We start from the raw sequence: 11,154 nt of genomic DNA on the forward strand, positions 1-11,154 counted from the left end.
CTCAGGCTCGAGACCGCACCTAGGCCTCCCTCCTTTCTCCAGAAGGGCGCCCCAGGCACCTATGCCCTGTAGGTCCAGGGCGGACCCCACCTGAAGAGCCCCGGGTTCCAGCAAGCCCTCTCTGGCTCAGCCCTCTTTGGCCTGGGTCCCTCCAGGGAGTGCAGGGAGACTGCCTGGGGTAAGACCTTGGATGTGAGTATGAGCAACTCAGTGCCCTTCTCTGGGTACAGGGCCCAGGTTGGGATGAGAAAGTGAATGAAGTGATCTCAGCACCTCTTCAAGAGCTCACTTTCCTCAGTTCTACCAGAGTCATCTGCACATGCCACATTAGATCTTACCCCACATCTACCACCATACCCCCCTGAACATGCCTGATCTCATCCATTCTCGGAAGCTAAGCAGGGTCCAGCCTGGTTGGTACTGGATGAGAGATCTTGCCCCTCATCCCTATATGCTTTTGGAAGAGGGCATTCATTAACCCAGAGGAATGAAGCTTTCATGGTGGGACACAGCTTGACTTTGGGAGTTGACTTTCCTTAGACTATGTCACTAGACAAATCACACTACGTCAGCCCCAAGGCAGCCTCAGGAAGTTAGAAGACTGCAGTCTTTAGGCCACAGCCAGATGGACTTGGGTTCAAATTTTGTGTCACTCAGAGGAGCCCCTTAACCTCTCTGAGCTCCAGCTTCCTTGGTGGTGAACTGGACAGGCAGTGCCCTGCTAACCCCAAGTAAGCATCTACAATCTCCTTTAATCCTCACTCAGGCAAGGAAGCAACTCTGATTCCCAACTGACAGAAGAAGGCCCAGAGAAGAGCAGGCAGGCCCTGAGGAAGCCAGGCTGTGCTTGGGTAGGTACAGAGTTCCCAGACCCATCCAGCCCCTACCCAGGAAACCCTGGGCCTCTCAGCCCCAGCCACCACCTAGCTGGGCTCAAGCCCTGTCCATTCCAGCCTTTCCCCTGCCTGGCCTGGCTCTGACCCGAGGCTCACCCACTGCCCTCCTCCCTGCACCTAGCCCATGGAGCAGCTGGGGCTGCACCTGCCGTTATCAGCCCTGCTCTGGGACACCTTTGGCCTCAGGTATGTCAGGAACTGGACCAGGACGTTAAAGAGACTACAAGCTGATCCTACTACCTCAGGAAGGTCCTAGAGCCTCACAGCACCTGGAGTAAGCAGGCATGCCTTAGCCAGAGGGGGAAACTGAGGCCCTCTGACTTCAACCTGGAAGGGGAATCAGAGACCTCCTTGATTCCCCTAAGTGGGGACCAGGAAAGCAAAAAGGGTGGGGATGGAAAGAAGGGTAGGTGAAAAATGCAATCAAAGCCAACAATGGACCAGCTATTTCACTTATAGGTATATACTGAAAAGAAATGCCTAGACATGTTCACCAAAACAATGTGTACTAGAATGTTCATAGTAGCATGATTTATAGTAGCCCAAATGGAAATGACTCAAAAGCCCGGCGATAGGAGAATGACTATATAAATTAAACTACAACTGCAGAATACCATGTGGATGATCTCTCAAATGAGAAGTAGAAAACAAAATAGCACATACCATACTATTCCCTTTGTATACAATTTTAATACAGGCAAAACTAATCTACGGTGTTAGAAGTCAGGACGGTGATGTCCCTGGGGAGTCAGTGACACGAAAGGAGGGCAGGAGGGCCTTCTGGAGTTGTGACTAGATCCTGTTTCTTGTCCTAGATGCAAGCTACGTGGGTGTTTTCAGCCTGTGAAATTTCACTGGGCTGTACGTTAATGTTTTGTACCCTCTTTTGTATGAATCTTACACTTTTGCACTTTACATAAATTGAGTCTTCCGGTGTGCACTCATTTGCATCTGGCTTCTTTTGCATAACACTATTTCTGAGATTCATCTGTGTCCTAGCAGGTAGCAGAAGTTTCTCCTTTTTGATTGTTGTATACAGTTTCATTGTGTGACTATACCACCATTTGTTGATCTATTCTGCTGATGGAAGTTGGGCTGCTTTCAATTTGGAGTTACCCCAAAGAGTGCTACTTTGAATATTTTTGCACCTGTCTTTTGGTGAACATCTGTATGTATTTCTGCTGAGGTATACCTATTAGCGAAGTTGCTAGGTCATAGAGTTTACATAGCTTTAGCTTTATTTCATACTGACAAACAGTTTTCCAAAGTGGTTTGCCGACTCACACCTCCATCAGCTGTACATGACAGCTTCCCAACTTCACCAGCATCCGATGTGGTCAGATTTCCTTCTGGTTATCCTAGTACATGTGACATGGCATCCCATGTGGTTTTCATTTACATTTCCCTGGGGCCTAATGAAGCAGAGCATCTGTCTTAGTCCAGGTTCCCTAGGAGCAGACCCTGAGACAACAATCGGAGAATGAGTAGTTTAATTGGCAATTGTTATTAGTCTGCTAGGGCTGCCATAACAAAATACCACAGACTGGGGGGGCTCACAAACAGAACTTTATTTTCTCCCAGTTCTGGAGGCTGGAAAGTCCAAGATCAAGTTCCAGCGGGCTTCATTTTCTGAAGAGGCTTCTCTTCTTGGTTTGTAGACAGCTATTGCCTTCTCTTGTGTCTTCATACGGCCTCTTTTCTCTGTGTCTGGAGGCAGAGAGCAATAGTGTCTTCCTCTTCTTGTAGGGACCCCAGTCCCATTGGATTAAGCTGCCACTTATGACCTCATTTAACTTTCATTGCTTCCCTAAAGTAATTATCTTCAAACACAATCGCATGGGAGGTTAAGGCTTCAACATATGAATTTGGAGAGACATAAATCAGTCCATGACAGCTGGTGATCCTAGGGAAACCTAGAGGGAAATGAGGAAGTGAAACAAGGAAAAGGAGGAGGCCAGTGTGTTAACAAGCAAGTGGTCACCTTGGCCATCTGGAGCTTAATCCCACCGGGAGCCTCTGGGAAACTGCAAACCACACACCTTAGAGCTCTCTGACCCATGAGTATGGGAGCTGGATTATCATGCACCAGTTCCTGTTGCTCATGGATTGAGGTAAATTTCAAGGTATCTGTGCATGGTCTGGGGAGAGAGGTATTAACTCCCAGGCCCTTGCTGCAATGCAGCCTCCCCAGACACCCTCAGGCCCAGCACTGCAGGTCCTGGCAGTTGGAAGGAGCACACTGCTACGGTGTCTTCACTACTCAACATCAGATTCTGGCTGTCATGAAGTGGCTTATCCAGCGGAGCTAGACTTTGAAGGGTGAATATTGATGGGCCAGGAAGCTGAGGGCACTGCAGCAGGGGAAGAGCATGACAAAGGCCTGGATGGAGGAAGCACGGTGTCCAACCTGCAGGCTACGTAGGGAAAGGGAAAGATTGGAGATCAGGTGGGAGTCAGCAGACCCCCACCGTGAAGATCAGATGGGAAGGGGGCCCCTTGATAGGCTCTGGAGAGGGTTCCCCATCTATGTACCTAGCTGCTCAGAAGCCCAAGCTGGCCTGTCCCTAAGACCATCCCAGAATGTTGTCTTCCCAGGACACCCTCCTGCTCCCCTGCCTCTGACTGTCCCCACTTCAGCTCCTGATACAGCAAGCACCCCCAAGTCCAAGAAGATCTTCTGTACCCAGGAGACATAGATATCTCCCCAGCAGAGGATCCAAACTAGGCCCCTGCCCAGGCCCGAGGGCAAATGTTGGCAGATGCTCCTCTCTCCCTCAGAAGCCAGACCACAGCCTAGACGTCAGCGGGGTCAGGGGCTGACCTCAAGGGTTGGGCCTGTATAAAGGACTGAGCCAAGGTAGAGGGTATCCTAAAACACCAAAAAGCAGCCACTTGGTGTCCAACCTCAGCCTCCTGAATTAAGAGTGTGCTTCTCCTCTGGGGTCTTCTAGCAGATTAGGAAGTTACCTCTGTTGGTGCTGTCTGCAGAGACTGCACAGGGAAGGCCGAGGGTCGAGGAACAGCTGGACTCAGGAGTGTGGGCTTGGAGGGGCCACCTTCACCCCCACCACCACCACTGTTTTGGCCTGAGGGAGATTGGGAAGTGGGAACTTAAGACAGGTCTGAGCAGGGTCCAACTGCTCTGGATAGCTATGGGTTTGGAGCCAAGCCATACCCAACTCTATATCCAAACAACAAGCATCTTCTCCATAAACAGAGGTGTGGTCCTGATGGAATCTGATGGAGGACAGGCACAGTGGTCATCTGGTTTCTTTGACAAGCCCTGTCTCCCTCCCCCATTAATCCTGCTCTGGGCCAGGTGTGGTGGTGGCTCATGCCTGTAATCCCAACACTTTGGGAGGCCAAGGCAGAAGGATTACTTGAATCCAGGAGCTCGAGACCAGCCTAGGCAACATAGGGAGACCCCCCATCTCTACAAATAAAAAATAAAATAGCTGGGCATGGTGGTACAGGCCTGTGGTCCCAGCTACTTGGGAGGCTGAGGCAGGAGGATCCCCTGAGCCCTGGAGATTGAGGCTGCAGTGAGCTGTGATCCCATCACTGCACTCCAGCATGGGTGATAGAGTGAGACCCTGCCTAAAAAAAAAACAAAAACAAAAACAAACAAACAAAAATCCTGCTCTGTTCATGTGTATGGCTCAGTGCGGCAGCCTCCCCACACAGCCAGGCAGGGGAGCCATGCCTGGCCATTGGAGCACCCACCCCCTGGGCACAGTTATTGGTTCAAGAATAAATACATGACCCAAGCCAGGCCAATAGGATTCTTCCCTGAGACTTTTTCTAGTGCTCTCTAGAAATTTTTCTTTTGAGATTGTGAGCTGTAAGGATGAGTTTGTAGCAGCTGGTGGACACCTTGCATTACAAGAAGAAAATCTGCCCAGAAAAAAAAAAAAAAAAAAAAAAAAAGTCAAAAACAGGCAGGCATAAATGAGAGATGGAAAGAAAGAGTTGTAATGACATCAGTTAAACACCCAGATGTAGCCATGACTGGAAGTCCTTGGACTTCTTGTTTACATAAGCCAGTGTATATCCTGCTCTGTTTATGTTTGATCAGAGTTTCTGTCACTTGCAGTCTAAAGGGTGCTGACTGAAACAGTAGGTGAGAACACAGCCAAGCCCTGTCTGCACCTTCATATCCCAGAGACACACAAGATTACAGGGAATTCCTTTTAAAAGGGCCACCGCAACTGGAATGTTGTAATGAGGCAAAGATCCACATCCTGCTGCCCTTCTTTGAGAAGTGACAATTGGCTAATGCAAAGCGAGCTAACGCTGCCAGCAGTTTATGTTCAAGAGTCCAGAATGTCACTCACACCAGAAGGGCCAAGTCTTGGCAAGCTACCCTCAACCTCACTTTCTGGAGTGTTTTGGAAGGTGGAGAGGGCTGTGATGCATTTTTCTGTCCAACAATTCTGGGGTCATTTAATTACTTTTTCACTTGCTGAACTGTGGAGTCAGAGATATATAGATTTAGGAGAGAGGGAAAGAAATATTTCATTTTTGCAACCTCAGCATAAATAGGCATTGTTGCACATTGTTTAACTGATTCACTTGTTAATTCAATTAAATTCAACAAATAACCTGAATGGTCATCAAATAACGATTTGGTTGGCTAGATGTGACAGCTCATGCCTGTAATCTCAGCACTTTGGGAAGATGAGGCAGAAGGATGGCTTAAGCCCAGGAGTTGGAGACTACCTGGGCAATATAGTGAGATCCAGTTTCCATGAAAAAAAAAAAAACAAAAAAAAAAAAACAAAAAATCTTATTTTAATTAGTTGAGTGTGGAGGTGCACACCAGTAGTCCTAGCTATGCAGGAGGCTGAGGTGGGAGGATTGCTTGAGTCTAGGAGTCCTAGGTTGTAGTAAACTATGATTGTGCCACTGCACTCCAGCCTGGGCAAGAGAGTGAGACCCCACTTCTAAAAAATAATAATAATAAGGGTCTGGTTAAACAAATTATAGTATGTGGATTTTAAAAAATAAAGTAGCAATATGCTGTCATAGAAATATGTCTGTAATGTATGAAGTGTATTCATCAGTTTGCAGAATGATGTGTATAGCATGGGCCTCTTTTTGCAAGTAAAACCTGGAGGCCCTATTATTTTCAGAAGACTTACTATTTATATACTTGGAAGAAAAGGAAAAAAAATAACTTATCCATGAAGGCTGGGCACGGTGGCTCACATTTGCAATCCCAGCACTTTGGGAGGCTGAGGCAGGTGGATCGCTTGAGCTCCACCTTGGAGTGGAGCTCCAAGACGAACCTGGGCAACATAGCAAGACCTGTCTCTACAAAATACGCAAAAACAAGGCTGGGCATGGTGGCTAATGTCTGTTCTGGAAGGCCAAGGCGGGCTGATCATGAGGTCAAGAGATAGAGACCATCCTGGCCAACATGGTGAAACCTCATCTCTACTAAAAACACAAAAATTAGCTAGGTGTCGTGGCGCATGCCTGTAGTCCCAGCTACTTGGGAGGCTGAAGCAGAAGAATCGTTTGAACCAGGAAGCAGAGGTTGCAGTGAGCCGAGATCCACACCACTGCACTCCAGCCTGGCGACAGAGCGAGACTCCAACAACAACAAAAAAAAAGCAGTTTAGCCAGGCATAGTGGCATGCATTGGATCCATAGTCCCAGCTACTCAGGGGCCTGAGGCTGGAGGATCGCTTGAGCCCGGGAGCTTGAGATTGTAGTGAGCCAAGGTCACACCACTGCACTTCAGCCTGGGCGCTAGAGCAAAACCCAGTCTCAAAAAATTTTTTTGACATAACTGACCTATGAAAGATAACTCATTCTCTTTGGGGGATTCAGTTGATGTAAACTTCAGTTCCCATCACAGCTGCTTCCCCCTCCCAAGGAGTCCCACTCCTAAGATAGGGTCTGTAAGCTGGAAACTTCAGTGTCCTCATGGCATCAGGGCAAGGGCCTCCAGGCCTCAAGTCACCCTCCTGTTGGAGCATCATCCCGTCGGTTTCTGTCCTAGCTGCTGTTACCAGTGCAGCAAGTGGAACCTGGGGTCTGTTCTGATGGGTGAGAGCTCCAGCACAGCTGCCCTGATCAGGATCCACAAGGGCAAATCCTCTGTGATCTGGCTGGGACTTCAGAGTCATTGTGCCCCCGCCAGGGTCCTGACAGACAAGCAGCCTACCAGAGCTCTCAGTGGCCTTCTGTATCCTCCCATTGTCAAGACACTGGACCTTGAGGTATCCCTCCCACACCACACAGGAGACAAGCTAGTCTAGGAGCACTATCTGTGGTCTTCTCTCTGCCTAAATACCCCATAGGAGGTTAAATGTTGGCCACAAAAAGATACGTTCACATCCTAACTCCCAGAACTCATGAATGTGATTTGGAAAAAGGATCTCTGCCCATGTAATGAAGGCTGTCAAGAGGAACTCATTTTGGATTATCCAAGTGAGCCCTAAATCCAATGAAAAGTGCCCTTGGAAGAGAAAGTCAGAGGGAGACTTGGCACAGAGGAGGTGATGACTCAGAGATGGAGGAGAAGACCATGCGAAGATGGCAGCAGAGACTGGAGTCATGATGCAGCCGCAGGACAGCCAGGGGAGCTGGAAGAGGCAGGGAACAGACTGTCCTCCAGAGCCTTCGAAGAGAGCACAGCCCTGCCGACGCCTGGGTCTCAGACCACCAAGGCTTGGTCATTCATCACGGCAGCCCTCAGGAAATGGATACACACCCCACGCTGCCCTTTCTAGTCTCCTGTGGGCATGGGCCAAGCATCCTTCCAGACAGCACCCTACAAAGTTCTAGAGTTGTAGAAATGGGCAGAAGCCTCCATCTGTGGATTCCCACAATCCCTCCCCTGACTGGAGCTCAGAGGCAAGGATGGGGCACTGGGTCTTCAGGCAGCTGCTTTACGTCACTTTTGCCTCATCTGTATCTGTTTTTCCAGCTCCTTGGTGGCTCCTCTGAGAAGTGGAAGGACTCCCTACTTCCTCCTGAGCTGGTAGGGACTTCCCTTACATCACATCCTAAATTCTCTCTACCTGTGGCTTAGGGTAAAATTCCATGTCCTGTCCTCCAAGATTTGCTGTGAATATCTACAGGGAACCTTTGGGTACAGAGAAATCTGCTTTCTCTCTCTTACAGTAGATGACGTTGATTCTCTACCTTCTTTGATTTCCCTTTCCTTCTTCTTGAATATGCCCCAGTTTTTAATCTGGAATCCAGCCCATCCTCACATCACCAATGGGCTTCAGGGAAAGCTGACCCCAACTTCAGTTCCAGGGTAGCTCTAACTGGTGCCATGAAATCCCACCCCATCTGCCATGGTGATTGGTCCAGAAACTCAGGCCTAAGCCCTAATGCAGGGCACACTCTTGGCCCCAGGAATGAGCACGTGACCCTAGCCATGATGCAAGGGGAGAGTTGCTGGGAGCCTGGGGGAAAGAGTTTTCTTGCTCTTAAGAACAGACATGCTCCCCTTCCTCAGAATCATTGTATTGTGCAGCCACGTGGTAATTCTGAGGGATGCCACCCCACAGATTAAGCCATTAGACAGAGCAAGGTACACCAAGGGAACTTTAGAGAGATGGGCCAGCGTCACTGGATGAAGCCAGCTCTGAAGCCCAGTCTGTCTCTGGAGTCTGGGGACCTGAGTCAATGTATCTCATTGTTTATCAAGTTTGTGTTGTACTTACTGTCACCTGCAACCAAAGCATCCTAACCAAAATGTTAATCAACAAAGCCAGCTTTCAAGATTTTTGTCTCATATGGACTTCGAGATTCTCTTTTGAATCCTATTTTTAACTAAGCCTTGTTCTTTAGTCCTCTTTATATCACTGTCTATCTATTTTAATCCTCTCTGAAGCAAATGGATGCTTCTGGCTGAACAGGAGGAAAATCTCATACAAGAACTATGGGAGGAAATATGCATTGCTATGTCAGAACAATTATCCACATAACACTAATATTCAGACAGAAATCTGGGGAAACTTCTAAGCTGTTAACAGTGGTCATCTCTGGGGAAGAGAACTTGTGGGGGAGCGGGAGTAGAGATTTCCCCTTCTAGGTTGTGTATGACTGAAACGTTTGAATGTTTAGTGTAAGTTTTAATTACATTTGTAATTTAAAATCCTAAGGATTAAAAAGTAATCCAAGACATCCTGAGTTCCTTAGTGTTTGCTCTGCAGGAAGTCTAGCTACTAGACAAAGAAATGACTCAAGAAGCAACAATACTTCTTTAAAATTTAGACATAGATTTTCAACAATTTACAATGGCCTGATCCTAGCTGGTCCAGAAGAGTAAATGCTCTCTGCCACAGGAAAGCCTCAACAAAAGCTTTGCCACATGGGGATTTGTAGGTCTTCAGTGTTGTTTCCTGGGGGCTAAGGCAGAGCTGTGGCTCTAAGGACCAAGGTTTGGATCCTCCTCTTCTCCCGTTCTGGAGTCTGGGGCAGAAGGCACCCCAGCCATCTGAAGTCTGAGTGTCCTCACAAATTTCCAATCTCTGCTCACACTCCTCCTGCAGTAGTGGCGCTACCCCCTCCAGTGCCCTGTGCTCTCCTTGGTCAGAGCTGAGGCCCCTTAGCATCTCTGAAGGGGTCTGCAGGCCCTGGGGACCAGAGGTCACACACCAGACCCCAGAGCCCCTGTGCGTTCTGCGGTGCCCCAGGGTCCCCATCTCTCCTTAAGGCCATGGCTTCAGGATTCTATTCTCAGATTAGTCCTAAGCAGTGCAGGCAGGACTGTCTCTGACAGTCCCCCAGGCTAGGTGAGCCCAGGAGCCCCAGAGTGGGTGGAAGGAGCCTCAGCCACTAACCGGGAGAAAGCCCAGGGCAGACCCATCCCCACAGGGAAGAGCTGGAGAAGCTGGGCTCAGAGCTGGGGACGGGGAGGAAGAAAGACGTTAAGGGCTAGGGAGAGAGGGGCTCCACAGGACCTGCTCACCCCTGCCGAGCTCCCTTTCCTCCCTGGGCCTAGTTCCAGGCTTGGTCCCTGGACTCTGTCCCTCTCCAGAGCCACTGGTTCCAGGAGCAGAAAAAGCCTCAGTGTGATCCTCAGAGGCTACCTCAAAGGCCCCACTTCCAGAACCTCCGCTTTCAGAGAGACTGGAATGGGGACCCTCAGGGCTGCCCCTGCTGCTCTTTCTGGGAGCAGGGATGGGTCTGGAAGGCCAGGCCTGAAAAGCAGGGCTTTTTTCCTGAAAAGCAGGGCCAGGCCCTGTTTCCCCCATGCTCCCCCTCCCTGGTGAAGGGCTGGGCTCCTACTGTAAGATGCCCCATCCCCCAGGGCACCCAGAACCCTCTGGACCCCCTAAGCCTCCCCATCCAACCCTGACACCTGCCTGGATGGGCAGCAACTGCTCAGGGTCTACAGTCCCATCTCGACCCCTGTGTTGCTTCCTGGTCCTCAGGGGCCAGGACATGCCAGGCCCTGTCCTGAGCATGAGGCTTCGGAGGTAAAGACTCCGCCCAGTGGACTGGGCAGACAGAGACCCGGAGGAAAACACAGCCAGGACTGACATGGCTTGCACAGCTGCTCCCTGCTCAGCCCAATGCCGGCTGCTGGTATGATTTTGAATTGGCAAGCAGGAGACATTCCCAGCAGGAAACTCCTTGGACACCGTCACCAGACACTGCATTGCTCATAAGCATTGCTTTGTCAGGAGGTCCTCCACGAACAAGCTACTTAACAAGCCATCCCCTCCTCTCCGGCTCTTAAGCACTTAGCACCATCTGACATTACATACTTTATTAGTTATCTCAGTTTTCTGCCTCCCCACACTCAAATGTAAGCTCTTTGAAGGCAGGGCTTTGTCCATGTTGTTCTTGTGTCCCCAGCCTCTCAGGCACACAGCAGGCACTGAATATGTATTTGTGCACTCGGTTCTTCTGGATGGAGGATGAGGGCTGAACACAACTCTCATCCCTCCCTCTCTCTCCCCAGGCACCCAGCCAAGCAGTCCCTAAGTCCTCTAGAAACCATCTCCTCCCCATCCCGGAGCTCAGAGCCCAGCCTCTCCAGGCCTTGCTTGGGACTTCTTAATCTCCAAGGCCCTATGCAATGCCACCTCCTCCATGAAGCCTGTGTAGATTCCCCTGCTGTCACATCACGTATTCCTCAATCAGAGTCCCTCTTACTCTGACTGCAGTTGTTCATTTATACATCTGTACCCCCCATCACCACCACTCTGGAAGAAAAGGTCTTTAGCACTGGGTCTCCAGGGCTTCTACAGAGGGCAGGACAGGATGTAATATCAGAACTCAGGAA

This window comes from Rhinopithecus bieti, unplaced genomic scaffold (assembly GCF_001698545.2).
Source record: "Rhinopithecus bieti isolate Rb0 unplaced genomic scaffold, ASM169854v2 scaffold_6907, whole genome shotgun sequence".
NCBI classification, from domain to species: Eukaryota; Metazoa; Chordata; class Mammalia; order Primates; family Cercopithecidae; genus Rhinopithecus; species Rhinopithecus bieti.